Raw genomic sequence first — 15,142 nt, 5'->3', positions numbered from 1 at the left:
CAAGCAAATGCTTGAGAAAATGCTCCTGGCATTGCCTGCCGAGTGTTCTGCTCAGCTGGAAGTCCTTCAGACAAAATATTTGAAGCAGGGGAACCATGGCTTCAGAGATGGTCCTGCCAGACCAGGCTTTGTCAGAAATAATGTCCTCACTGAAGCTGTTGTAGAGTTTTGGACAGCTTGGAGTTAGTTAATGGTCCTAAAGCAACTCTCTCTTTAGTATTTTCAGCCTTGATCCCAAGATTTTTTTGCATTGAACCTTATTATAGTGCTGGAGAGAGTGATTGTGTTAGTGAATTACAAAATTATAATATGTGAGAGCATTTTGGTTACACGTGTGATGAGAATTTTGATCATCTGTTTGCTGTCTTCCGCTCACCAGAGTCATAAGCTCTTCTCACCTGTCTTTGCTGTCTCCTACTTCTAGTGTGGCCAAAAGTTGTAGGTGCTAGAGATCTCAAGTGCAGAAGCAGTTCCTGGACTTTTGAATTGCACTGACATCAATATTTTGATCTTTATTTGCTTCCTGCTTGGCTTCTTGCATACAGATTGCAGTCTACTGCTGAATGATTCTACCCCAGAGAATGGTAAAGCTGATCTGCAACTGAATTAATTGCATAAGATCTGTGTGTGCCACTGTGGGAAACGGAGAAGTACTAACCAGGGGCTTGGTTTATTTGCCAGCTCTTTTCAGCATTTTGAAGAAATTGATGAAATGAGGCTGCAGAAAGGTTGAAGTACCTGGGGAGACTATAGCATTTGTGAATTTATATTCTGATCCTTAGCTGAAACATATTTTGAATTGCATTTCGTGTCAATCTGAAACTTGAGAGAGATTTAAGACAAAGATTGTAAGATTGCTGTTTGTCCTGTGTGGCAGTGCAGCTTTCTCATGGCAATGATGGAGAGAAGTGGTTCCCTTGTGTGACTGTGCCTTCTGAGGCACTGCTGTGGCTGTAACGGGTAACACTGACTCGTACTGTTTATTTCCTCCTTTGATCTAAATTTTTTCCTCTCTTTTGGGGATTTGTAACCAGAAACTGTTCTCCAGATGTGTGACGGCCCACAGAGGTGCACGTGCAATTTCAGAATGGCCCTGGGTGATTGCTACCAGCTTGTCCTCTTGGCAGCATAGGCAGAATTTGAATTGGCAGGAAGGCAGAGCAGCCCCTGCGGCACTGCCATCCCTGAGTGACTCGATGTGCTGAGCTCCTTGGCCTCAGTAACAGGCAGCTGGAGTCCCAGAGCTGGAGTGTCTGGCTGTGCTTTGTGCCCAGCACTGCTGAGATGATGCAGAGCTAAAGAAAAAGGAGTGGTGGGGTAGAGCAGCTGCCATACAAATGCTGCTCTTGCTCTCTGTACTGCCCAGAGGGCAGGTACCTGCAAGATTACCTCCCACAGCAGCACAGATGGGCAGTAGGGACCGTGTTGCTGGCAGTGTGGCTGTATAAGCAGCTGCACAGGACCAGATGAAAGAGCCATTTAGCCTGTTTTGCTTTCTCTGGGCTTGGGACAGTCAAGTCTCTGTCCTCACAGTGCCCAAGTCACCATGGCCCCTTCCTTCTCCACATTGAACTGGTCTGCAGGGGAGGTGAAAGCCTGTGTCAGTAGCCTCAGTAACAAGCTCAGCAGAGTGCCATAAATATAAAGGCTTCTGACAGTCATGCTTTCTTGCTAATTATATTTTTTACTTATTCCTGTATGTTGTAGTGGCAGTACTGTTGTGGATACTTGAGCTTTGCAAATGCGTTTTCTGGGCATAGAACACAGGCAGCCCCCTGCCATCGATGGTCTTGCAATTGCTCTGTTTCATTGTGGATCTGATGCCTTTCTGTACAGGGCGGTGGCATCATGAAGCTTTCCTTAATGACCTATACTGATAATGGCCACTGTTCACAATGCTTAACTAGGCTTCACCACTGTGGAGAGTTGTCTCTGTTGCACTCTGTGAATAAGGGTTGTGAAGAGTGGAAAGAGTAGGCAAGCTGATGGACATATCACATTACAGTGTTATTTTGGATCCAGCCATCCAAATACATCTACAGCATCCCACTGTCACAGTTCTGCTATAGCAGAGCTCTTGCCATGGACCTAGGAATGCCAAACTCATTAGCTACAGACAAATAACATCTGAATAGTCTTTACCATCCAGTGGATGGCAGGGATGGGTCTCCTGCTGGGAGGAACCTGAGTGCTGGTGCTGCTCACACAGTCCCACGAACATTTCTGTTTAAGTACTTTTGCATTTCAGGGTTCTCTTGCTGATCCAAAGTTTGTGTCTGTGCCTGGTGCAGGTGTTCAGCATCTGCAAGCAAGTCCCAGGATCTTGCTGCACTGAGCAAAGCTGTACAGGAGAATGACCTGCACTCACAGTTCTGTAGTTTCATCCTTTTCCTGAATCTTTGAAAGCCATTGGGCTATGCATCTGTTTCCCTTCCTCCCAGTGCTGCCAGCACAGTGTGATCCTAATGGGTGCTACAGTGACAATTACAGACACTGTGTGTTCTGCAGGCTGCCAGAGCCTGTTTCATCATCAAAACACAAATGACACCTGGCTGTTCAGCTCTAGGATTGTAATCTGCATCCCCAAGTGCACCATGTAGAAAGTACCAGAAAGCACAAGGCCCTAATGAAGGAACTTTGCCCAAAACACAATGTGTTTATTTTAAGCAGGTAGAAATTTCATGTTTGCAGTGATTCATGAGGGAAATAGTCTCAACCAGTATAAACGCATGGACCATCCTTGTTATTCCACTCAGTAATGAAAAATACATCTCAAAATCCTCTTTTCTGTAGAGAGAAAAAATGAAAACTTTTTGTGCTTGTAAAACTCTTATCTCTACTGGGAACTGTCCTCTGTGTTGCTGCTTCACAGACTGAAATAGAATTGTTAACTGACAAAATAGTACTGATGTCTTTACCACCTGGTGACCTATAAGAAGATGTGTATTTGTCTTCAGGCTGCTTTTCTGTGTACGCTCTGAGAAGTCTTGTGCCTTTGGCCTGTTTTGGACAAAAAGGTGAAAAGCTCAAGTGGAGGAAGGAGAATTGATCTTTTGAGAGCTGCAAGAAAAAATAAAGTATTGCAGGACTCTCCCTCTAAGGGAGCAAAACACTCCCTTTTAAATGAAGACTGTTTACATGTGTTAATTCCCTTTGGATTTTTGTGGGATGGAAAGGTCACTATCTATCTAAGCTATGAAAAAATCAATTGTTTAATCAATTTCTAAAGTAGATTTAGTGAAAATGACTACTGTAGTGTGGCTTGGGCTTTGATGTGTGGAGGTGTCCACAAAAGCTACTAGAAAAGTCAATGCAGGGCATTGCTGGAAATAAACTTACAGAAATTTTAGGGGAATTTTCTGTCCCATTCAGTATGTCCACAGGGTGTTTTTTTTTCCCCTGCCCAGTCCCAGCGTGGCTTCCTCCTGGTGTTCCTACTGAAAGAATGGATCGCTGTGAGCAGATCAACAAAAGCAGTAATGCAGTTCACTTGAGCAGTCATGCATAAATATGAGCAGACTTTCTGCTGTTCACACTGATGGGTAGCCTTCCCTGAAACCAGTTTTCCATAGGCTGCTTGCTCCTGCTACTTGGAGCTGTCTTGGTGATCTTGTCCCTGACAGATATTATTGGTGTTCCCAGGTAGCTGGGCCGGGGGGTTCACAATGGGAAATAAATTTCCTGTTTTGAAAATGCCAAGGTAAGGACTGGTAAAAGCCATATATTTCATTCTACTATTGCCTTGGAATTATTTTCTTCCAAGTGGTGTAACAGGCAGAGCCCTTCCAGCTGTCACACTGACCCCCACCCAAAGCTGGCCTGTGCTCCTGCCTGTACACAGATCATTAGCTCTCTGCAAACTTAGATGTGGGTTTATTGTATAACACCAAATGGGAAGTAACACAAAATGAGAAGTTCCACACAGTGGAAATCTGGTTAGAGGTAAAAGTTCAATGGGCCTGCTGCTAGAACAGTAGAGGAAGGTACAAGTCCTTGTGATATGGAGTGCCTGGTTAACATCTGCAAGGGACAAATGCTTTTCATGCAGTCATTTCAATAAGTCAGGTCTTTGGGCAGGTTTGAGATGGGCAGTTATAATTTTGGTGCATACTTCAGGGGATATACACTCTGAAGGGATGGACTGTGTTAATAGTAAGAAAGTGTTGCTGGAAAGAAACACGGTGATAGAATGGTATGAATAATTGATCTGTGCCAACACCAACAGCATACCTCACAATTATTTAATTAAAATAAAAGGCTGATGCTTCTGAAATCATGGGTTACTGGGTACATTTCAGAAAGTAATATTCCTAGCAGGTGACTTCAACAAGCATCAGTAGTGTACTCTGCTGTTCAGTAGTTCATCAATATTCTGAAAATAAGTCTAAAGCCACTGCTAATGTTGATTCAGCAGAGAAGCAGCCATGCTGAGGACAAATTCAAAACCATGGCTAGAAATTACAGGAATGTTGGGATTTTCTTGCTTGAATATTCTGAATAGTATGTAAGTCTTTGGCAGAATGGGGGAGGTAGTGAAATTTACCTTAGAGGTTTTGGAGAAATGATTAAATGGTGATTAAGAAAGATACGAGCTCCTTATACTCAGATAATTGACTGTTAGTGAATTGATATGATCTGATTTCTGTAGCTCCTCCATTATGCTGTAAAATGAGTCCAGTGAAATTGCATCCATCTGATACAGGCAAGTTTGGACTTCTGTGTGCCAGAGATGCTGATTTTTCACTGATTGTGCCTCACCAAAGCAGTGGCCCTGAAGAAGGGGGAAGAGGTTGGGGGAGGACAATCAAATTGATAGTAAAAAACAAACAAACAAACAAACCCACAAACAAACAAACAAACAAAAAAAAGTAGAAGGCTGTTCAAGGACTCAAGAAAAGATGCCTTGTACTGAGACACTGACAGGGACCAATCTGTTGATTGCCAAAAAAGCTATTGAGAGGTGAGTTGGTTAAAACATGTGCATAATTGACTCTGAGGAGCTCCTCTTTAATCCAGCAGAGAAGGAATTAATGGCTCAAGGCAGAAGGCAAACAAATAAGAAATTAGTCTGGCCTCGCTGCCAGAAAGAATGATGGAGCCATTGTAGCAAACTACTAGCAGAGTAGTGAACACGTTTTGACCTCCAAAGGCCTTTAGTCTGGATGCCATAAACCACTACATTTCACAGAACCACTTAATGGGCTTTATGGAGGTGTGAGTGGATAAAATGGAACAGTGCCTGTGTGTTAGGCAGGAAATCAGAGCGGCTGTACTTTAAATTATGTGACTCTGACTAGTCCTGGTGCAATTGATTTCTGTTTTTCCGTGCTTTAAAAATAACCCCAAGACCAATTCAGTCATGTTCTTCATCCCTGTTTGTTCTTTTCCTTCCAAACTTTGTTTATGTCTAGATGTTTTATGCGCCACAAGTGGTACATCCTGGATGTAAAGAATATTGTTCATGACAGGAGTGTCAGCTTGAGGTTTGTACTTCAAATATCTCACGAAAATGAAATCTTCTTTATGTTTTTTTATATTTCTTAGAAATATCAGTGTAATGGTGAAATAGTGTATCTTACCTGTGTTGTGGTATTTATTTTATTGATTAAACTTTCTAGGAGAGTAGAGTTTTATTAAGCATTTAGTGCGTAAACCCGTGTACTCTAAGGAATTACGTTAAATTCCAGTGGCATTTAAGTAATTCAGTTTCATAATCTTCTCTTGCATTCAATGTGAAAATCCTATACAAGAAGTAAATCTGATGAATGTTGTAATTTAGCCTCTGATTGTTTCAGAATAACTTGTGATTGTTTACAGGCTGAAAATGAAAGAACTTTACAAGGCTGAGAAATCATTGAGCTCATTTAGTTTGATGCTGTGTAAAGCAAGGCAGTGGCCTTTCTTGAATTTAAGCTAAACATTCAAGTTGAGACTGAATGTTAACAAAGAGAAGAGTTTCAAGTGATGGAGAGCTTGCCTTACTAAATACATTTCAAAATACCTTTGAGAAAAGAAGCTTGAAAAACAGACCTTGGTCTGCTCAGGCCAGAAATATGCAATTAGCAAATTATTAACCTTGTTGTGAATGGTTTAAGTAACATGGTACTTGTTCTGTTTCACTTCTGATTGACTAAATAATAGCCACCATCAGCAGTCTCTGCTGTGTGCTGGATTGCAAAATCTGCTAATTAACACATTCGTTTCATATTGCTGCTGCCAATGTTTGCATTGAAGAACGTGGCTTTTTTTGGCCATATGGATGGGTGGGAATATCAAGATCGTGTTATGGCTCTGTGCTCATTCATGTGTGATGCTTTGTGCTCTGTTTTTCCCAAGACATCTAATCAGGCTTGGGGCTGAGCAGTGCCTTTTTGGAGAATCTTTAACTGAAAGGTCAAAATAAGCACAAGGCCCAGAGACAAGTCTTGCTGTCACTCTTCCCAGCCGCCCCCCCGCCCTCCTTTGTGTGTGTCTCTCCCTGTATACATATGTAGGAGTCCTTCACTCAGCACATTCATCTCATTTCTTTCCTGAGACCCAGGGCTTTTAAGTGCCACTCACGGTCTTCCCAAACAGAACACAGCTCCACCAGCTGGATCTCCCTCAGGCTGGGGGTGGATGATTTGTGCTGTGGGAGCTCCTGGCACTCACCTGCTGATGGGGCTGCTGGCCTTGCACCATTGCTGTGCACTGGCAGCTGCCTGGCATGCGTGTGTCTCAATTAACCACGTGTAGGTAGACCAGGATTTACCCTAAAGGAGGCAGTACTTGCTTGTGGGCTGCTATCTGGTGGTTCTTCAAGAGAGTGGGAAGGAAAGTGTGCCTTACAGTGGTCTCAGTGAGGGCTCCAAATGATGCCATGGAAGCTGAAGACTTGGATTTGCAGTCCAGATCGGGTCTGACATAAATAAATTTGTTCACACTTACCCTCTCCTACCTCCCATCCATGCACTGAAAGCGTTACCAGGAAACTCCCTGTGGGAGAGCATAAGCATCAGGAGGGGGAGATGGTAAAATCTGGGTATTTATTCCAGCTCTCAGGGTGCATCTGCGGAAGATGCCTTTGTTTTATTGAATGAGAGATATTTTGTGGTATTGATGGGCTTGTGCCTGTTGTAAGAGCATTTGAGGCAGGCAGCTCTTTTGCTTTTGCTGTCACTATTTTTCAGCCCTGCTTGGTTTCTCCTTTCCCTTATTCACCAAGTGCAACTGAAAATGAGGTACTGAGGCAGCCCATCTAGTTTTTTTGTATGCAATCTAGCAAATATTAGTGCTGGAAACTGGGCTCTTGCTGCTGTTTGTCTGGTAACATTACCCTCTGTTGTTTCCTTGTGCTGCTTTTGAAAAATGCTGGTTTGGTTTCTGTTTGAGAGGTGGTTGGCCCATAAATGTATTCTAACCCACCTAATAATTCTTCTCTCAAATCTTTCATCAGGTTTTTTCTGTTATATAGTTTAAAAAGAAAAAAAAACCCAAATGCCTTCCGTTACCCCTGAAAACAGCAGTCGTCTTGTTCTGCTGAGCTGAGTGCTGCTCATGCTGATCACTGCTGTTCCCTTTGTCTTAGTTTATTTTAGAGTTAAGTTATAAGCTGTTTAAGACTAGGCTATTTTTGTTCTGTATTTTTGCAGGATCTTTTACATGGGTCTTCTAAACATTAAAATAAATGCTAAGACAAATGTACCATCTGTATCAGGGCAGGATGGTCATTGCTCTAAAAATGAAGTTTTGTGGGTTTATTCTGATAAGCCATTTTGGCAAGCACATGCCTGCACAGAGGAATGCCTGTGTCAGGGCTGGGCTTGTGACCATCTTCTGTCTTTACGTTGGATTGCCCTTTGTCAGCCAGATGCCTTATGATCCCACCTTCTCCCTGTCCCTCTTTTGACAGTAGCTGTGGTGCTCAGCAGGGGCTCCCTGGCTGTGTTTGCTTTAGCTGGAGAGGTGTTTGCCTTCACTGCAGAATTCCAGTTTCCAGCTGCCAGGAAACCTGGAGCGCTTTTGTTGATTTGTTAGGGCACAGTGCACCTCAGGAATGCCTTTGCTAAGGAGCTGGGAGTGATGGAGGGGATCCTGCCTGTTGCAGTGTGAAGCCTTCTTGTTTCTCTCTACAGAAACACCAAGCAGGAATCCCCTAAAGCAAGGCAGGGAAATAGCTCACTTGGCTGACTACTTTGGAGAGTGTCAAAGTGAGACTCACTTAGGTTACCCTGGCACAGAAGTAAGGCAGTGAATGATAGCTGCAATTTTAAGTGAGCTTTTGTGGGGGATGATACTGTGAATTGCCCTAGCAGAGGGTTTGTATGCATTTGGTTGGTGTTAAGAGCTGGCATTCCTGAGCCAATGACTAGGGCTTTTTTCTGGGACTTGGCTTTGGGCCATCTAAATCTTTTGCACTTGGAAGAAGCAAATTTCAACCTCTTTGGATTTGCAAACTTCTAAACATTTTACAGTATGGATACAACAATGGATTTGGCATTTTAGTTATCTTTGGAGACAGCAAAAGTCTATGGACTACAAGTTTAAAAACCACTGACATGAGTGTGTCTTCCTGTAGTAAGTTCAGTAGAATACCTTTACCTCTCTAATGTGTTGCAGCCATCTGATGTTCACCCCTTTTCTTTGCTTGTATTGCATGCACGCACAAATGCACATTCCTGGACTTTTTCTTTCATTTAAGATTTTGGAAGCTGTTGCCCCAGGTGATCTGAAAATATTTGCTGTTTGTACAGGGTAGGGTGGTCAGCTGGTCACTTTGTGTTCCTCAGGTATTTGGTAGTTGCAGAGTAAGTTGTGTTTATGGGGCAGTGGCGCTGAGAAGGAATTTCCTTTCCTGGCTGAGGTAGAAAGGCTGTCCACGTACAGCTTTATTCCTTTGCTTTAGCATTCCTTGAGGTTGTTTCCCTATTTTACAAATGCATCTTTTGAGAACTGCCAGGAAAATGTCTCTCTCAAATGGAAATGGAAATTTCTGAGCTCACAGGAATGAAAACCTTTGGGTCTGTGCTCACTGAGTGAAAAGAGGATTACCAACCAGCCATTCTCCAATGTGCAGAGCAGTGGAGCAAAGTCTGCAGAGACCCTCTGAAAGTTATTGGCTTTCCCAAGGAAGGGTGCCTGTGAATAGAATTGAATAAGGTTGCTTGCGTCCCTCTTGGCTTCCCTGCTGCAAGTACAGAAAACAGTGAAACTTGGAACACAGTAGATGCCTGAATAAAATGGGAAATGGGTATTTTTAAAAGTAGATTCCTTGTGAACAGGTCTAGAGCCAGTGTTCCTGCATCACTGTAAGAGAATAAATGGGTTTGTGACTGCATTTAGGCCTGAAAAAAGCAGGGAGGCAATGCTGATTTTTCCAGAGCTGCTTGAAGGGTTCAGAAATGAGGATGGTGTGCTGGAGCAGATGCAGATGGCTTATTTTCACTGGGGACTGTTAAACCTGCCAAAGTGTAAACTGCATCTTAACAGGAAGATGTGAGACAAGGTCTGCACATCTCTCCCTCCTAATTACTTCAGCTCAGCTGCTGCTGTCTCTTATGCTTACACATCTGAAAGGTGACAATGACAATGTCTTGAATGGCAAAGCAATAGGAAAAAGGGTCTTTTTTTTTTCTGTAGTCTGCAACAAAGAAGTTATTCAACCAATAGTCAAAAATATCCCTATGAAAAATCCTTCTCCCAGAAACTGCATCCATTATTCCAGAAGATAATAATTATTTCTGTAGATCTTGATGGCTTGTCTCCTGAGTGACTACAGGTAAAGCAGCAACCAACTTTCTCCTCTTTCCCACACCAACAGCCTCAGGCATGTTCACAACAGCAGTAGGACTTCCATTTTTGCTGTCCCCGCAGTTCTGCATTGGGTTGCCTCTGTGCACATTATCTTTTTCAAGAAGTTGGAAAGCTCTTCTCACCTGCTCTGGCAAAAATCTCCTGTAGCATTTTCACAGTAGTTACTTCCGATGCCAAAACCCAGACTTTCAGATCCTCATGGCATGCAAAAGATCAGGTAGTTTTTATGACCTCCTCTTAGAGGAGCAGGTACTTCAGTGGGAAAGATGGTGCTGTGGTTGTGATGGCATTGCAGTGGTACAGCAAGAGTGGAGCAGTGGCACCTCCCAGCCTGGGCTGCATATGATTGTTGGATTTGGTGTTTCTCCCTGAAAATCTGTTTTAGGTCAAGGTATCTGCTGGCAGTCTTGCTGGTTAGCTACAAATGTGTTCAATCTTCCCTCACCCCTACTCTGTTTCACTGTATCCCTGTAAATCTGGTTTAAGAAACAGCTGTGTGGAAGTTTGTCTTCCTGCCTCCTCACCTGTTTAGCTCAGGAGAACATGCTGCCAGGGCAGGATGGACTCTGATCAGACACTGCATGGGCTGATGGGACTCCTCTTCTCTGGGGGAAAACACACAGTAGAAAAAAAGGCAAAGCAGTGCTAAAAAACACAGATTTTTTTAGGTGAGAGGAGAATGTCCTCCTTCATAGCCAGTTCACAAATAGGGAATAAAAGTCGAAGCAAGGGGATGCCTGTCCATTTGTATCAGCCTGGGAAATGGTGGATTTCTCTCTTGAGGCCTTTGCCTCAGGCATCTTGCCAAAAGGCATCTAGTCTCTATTCACTTCAAACACATACAGTTCCTAAGCCCAAAATGTGCAGAAAGCTCATGAACTGTGATCAACTGAAGGCCAGAAAGCATGACCTGGTGCTTCATAAAAATCAATGAATTTAAGAGCTGTGACTTCTGGATGCTTTGGAAGTATGATTAGCACCTGCTGTGCAATGTGGACCTAAAGAGCATCAGAGGGTAACCAGCTCAAACATGGCTCTAACCTGTATTTATGGTAGGAAAGTATCCTGGAATCTGTGCTGAAAATTAGAATTTGCATAAGTGAAGTGATTTGGCAAACACATGCAATTACTTCGTTCATGGATCCTGTGTATGGGATTTCTTTCTTCAGAGCACAAAGAATTCAAGACAAATTTTTACTTTGGAGCTAAAAGGCATGTTTTTAGCAAAGGCAGTGCAAGCAGTGTTGGGACAGACTCCAGGTCTTTGGTGTTCCTGAAGAAACACAAACAACTGCAGAGAAGGGTATAGCTCAGATCCTTTTGCCAGCATGCTTAGCAGGCAGCCCTGTACCAGATCTGGTTCAGGCTTCGACAAGTGACCTCTGTCACTGAACAGGAACATAAAGAGCCTCAGTGAGCTTTGGCTGAACTAGGCTTTTGCCTGTCTGCTCTGGAGAGAGAGTAACCTCAGTGTTCCCTTCCCTCCCTCCCTCAGTGTGTCTGTGAAAATACTAACTTGATTTAGCTGCCAAAAAAAGACATTTGAAAAGTGTACATTGCTCTCCTGTGTCCCAGCTTCTGTAAAATATGGGTTATGGTTGGTTCCTGTATATGGTGCTCAGTAATTTTACAGAAGAGAAAACGGCACCAGCGCAACTATCCACACAACACTTAATACAGTGAGGTCTTAGTCTGTGCTAGGACTCCAGAGTGCTATTCTGGGCATTATGAACCTGATTATATTACACACAGAGCTCACATGGCTCAGAGCCACACTCAGGATATTAACTGTTTCTATTAAGCTTTGCATTTAGAGATCCTCCTGTCAGAGGAGGGGAGCAATGCCGGATGAGCTGGCATTCCCACAGCAGAGCAGTGTGTGTGAGCATGGTTAAGGGAGTGTTTTGTATTTCATTTGCACAAGGGGTAACTCGAGTTCCGGAGCTTACTAACTTATGGGTGCTGAGTGTAATAATCTTTTCAATGTACTCGTTTTGTAGCTGCAGGTGTTGTGGAGGAGTCACTTACTGATGTAGATGTACAGGAGTGCATGAGAAACCTTACAAAGTGCTATAAATGTATCATAAGGGGAAATCCATACATAGTGTGTAATGTGGCAGAGAATGTGATAAAGTGGCATTGACTGTGATTACTTGTGATTCTTGACAGCCTGTGCCCCTGAAAGAGTGTTTTTAAAACTTGTTTTAGTTTGTGATGAAGGTGGCTTTAGGAATAGTGAAGGTCCTTCCGTTTCTCTCAAAAAAAAAAAAAAAGTTTCTTTTCGTGGTTTTGTTTTGTGCTTTTTCAGATTTTGTAAAAACAAACATCCTGAAAGCCCAAACAACAACAGTAATAAAAGAAACCCTTTGTGGATCACCTCTGTGATCCAAACAAACTTGATGAGTTTCTCACTGTTTGAATACACATTGTCTGCCAGGTGGGAACTGTGCAGCTCTTTCTTCCCTCATCACCCTGCAAGTGCAGGAAGAGATAAGATGAATTTATTTAGTCCTGCCCTCACACTGGCTGAATTTGAATCACACTACCAGACAGGTATGCTGAATTTGGAGCCTAAATGGCTGCCTTGGCTAGGAAAGGGTGGCAGAGAGTATGGCTGTTTAGGATATGAGGCACTGGGATAGTGCTAGTGGGAGAAGAGGGATGCTGGACATGGTAGCAGATGCTGTTGGGAAAGCAGCCTCTCATCTTGCCCTGGAGGTAATGAGAATTTGCCTTTGCAGGGCTTGGGGCTCTTCCCAATAAAACTGCAGTTTGCAGCTCCTTTCTCTGGACTGGGAGAGATGCAGCTGTTGAGCAGGGACTGGCTACTGTGCAGCAAAGTTATTTTTTGCAGGAGACAGAAACAAGTGGATGGAGGTATCCATGTGCCATGTGGATCCACATGCCACTGTTCAGCTCATGCTTTGGCTGATGGAGAGGGCTTGAGTTTGCGTGTGTTTTACTGAAGACTATCCCCTTTCTCAGAAAACAAATAGCTGACATCTTGACCTTGCAAAGGCTTGGACAGCTTTACGTTTTGAAAGCACTGCTCTCCAAATGTGGGTCTATAGTGCAAGAAATGCATGTGATGACCTTGGTCTTCCTGTGCCTTCTTGGCTACATTTTTTGTCTGGGATGCCAGTGACCCTGAGATCTGGACATTTCCCTCTGCTGTTTTGTGTTAAAAATGAAGAAAAAATTGTAATGTGTGGAAGCAGTTCATGTGATGGAACCCATCAAAATAAACTTGAGGGGATGGTGGTGGTGGCTGAGAGCGATTGACTGAAACCTGGTAATTGGGCTGGGTATAGTGAGAAGGAAAAGGGCAGCCAGGAAGGGACTGAATGGAAATCAGTCCCCGAAATAAATATTGCATGAGTGGGGCATAAAGAGTCTCCTTCAAGTCAGATTCTGTGCCTGAGCCTTCCTCCAGAATTTCCTGCAATTTAGACAAATGACCAACTTCAGATTTTTTAAGTGGTGTTTGTGCTGAACACTTGCAGCCGTGCCTTCCCATCCAGCTGCTGAGCAGAAATCCTTGTTCTTCAGTCTTGCTGGGAGCCGCTCTGCGCTTTTTTGTGGCAGCAGCTTTTTGCAATAGGAGCCCCCACCGGCCCAGGATGGCTTTTTCTGTGAAAGAAGGCAGCGCAGCCAGGCAGACATTATCCCCTTGCCGGAAGGAGGGACCCGGGCTCCCCGGGGAGGAGGGACGGGGAGCGAGTGATTCATTGCAGCTGGCTGCAGCTTGGCCTCCTCTCTCTCTTTGCCCTGGGTGCCAGGGAGTGACAGCTTGTGGGCAGCAGGCCAAGCTGTGAAAAGAGGAGTGTGTGAGGCCTTTAGCTTTCTCATGCTTTATCAAGCTGCAAAGAATAGCTCGATATTCAGCCAGCGTTGGTGCAGGTCAGGAGAATGGAAATGCGAACTTAACTCCTGACATGCTGGCTGATGGCTGACCGCAGGCTCTGCGCCCACCAGGGCGGCTTTGTACCGCAGCACGTGGGGCAAAAGGGAGGAAAAGTGCCTTGATGACATGGTAAAGATAACTTTTTTTAAGTGGGCAGCCTCTGGGACCCGCTGAGAGAGTGGAAAGATGAAAAAAGGGCTTTCCTCTTGTGGCTTGCTGGCTGTGTGCTGGTGGAGGATGGAAACGCTGGAAAGTAGAGCTGCAGGAATGACGAGCGTCCTGGGACAGTGAGAGGGACTGTGATGGACGAGTGGCAGGTCTGTCTCTTCACTGCTGGCACAACGCTAGGGGCTGTGGTGTCAGTGCCGAGGGCAGGACGGGGCCATTCCCGGGATGTCCCCGAGTGCCGAGGTCCTGCCAGCCTGTGCGAAGGGCTGCCCGCCGGCGCGCAGGGAGTTAAGCTCCTCATCGCCCGGGGGTGAGCCTACTTCGGGGTGTTGAGCTCCATTCCCACGGCTTTTCCTTTCTGAGGGCTGGGGGAGGGATCGCCTGGAACAAGTAAAATGCCTGGAGGCTGGAAAACAGCACCCCGGCCCCTCTGGCCTTGTGCTGGTCTGGGAGGGATCTGCGCTTCACGGCAGGCTGGGCAGGGGTTGCCAGCCAAGGCCGGGGTCTGTCGCTGCTGGGCAAGAGCCTGGGTTATTTCTCTCCTTTAGGCAAAGAGAGATGGCTTTGCAGGCAGTGCAAAGTGCCTGCCTAGGGACTGAAATAACAGAATTCTCAGCTGGAAGGACGTGAAGTAGAAATGAAGCCCGAGCAGTCCTATGGGCAGATCACAGTACAGGTTAACACACAGGTTTTGTGGCTGAGGGACAGCAGCAACGCTGGGTTCCCTGCTGCACAAGCACGTTTCTCAAAGGCACAAGGGAGCAGAGTCCTTTCTTCCCGATGCTGACTACCTTCTCCTCCTGCATCACTTTGAGCTGCTGAGTTGAGGTGTTTGAAGTCCTGAGGAGCAGAAAAAAGGGCGAAAGGTGAAAGTCTGAGAGGCTGGGTGAGGGTGTTAGTAAGCACTCAGAGCACAGCCTGCAGCTACCTGTGAGCCTAAATCCATCCCACTCTTTCTCCATCAGCAGGGCAGGGGTGTGGGAGAGCAAGAGAGCATTGCCACATCCCGGTTTGCTGTGAAGCTGAGTGTATCTGTGTGAGGTACTAATCCCAGTCAGCACCTATCTCCCACCAGAGGGAGAAGGGAGTTTGTGTACTTGTTCAGCCCCTAGAAAGACTCCGAAGTCCCCTCTGAGGGGACACCCCTCTAAGGTGTGCAGTCCCTATTCTCAACAGCGTTTGAATTCAAGGCAAGGTGAACTGATGTGAGTAAATGGGACCGTGTAGCAGCATAAAGGAGAGATGAACTGTGGGCTCAGAGTGCAGTTACACAGTTTG

The sequence above is a fragment of the Vidua macroura genome, chromosome 13 (assembly GCF_024509145.1).
Source record: "Vidua macroura isolate BioBank_ID:100142 chromosome 13, ASM2450914v1, whole genome shotgun sequence".
Lineage (NCBI taxonomy): Eukaryota > Metazoa > Chordata > Aves > Passeriformes > Viduidae > Vidua > Vidua macroura.
This window is presented reverse-complemented; position numbering follows the sequence as displayed.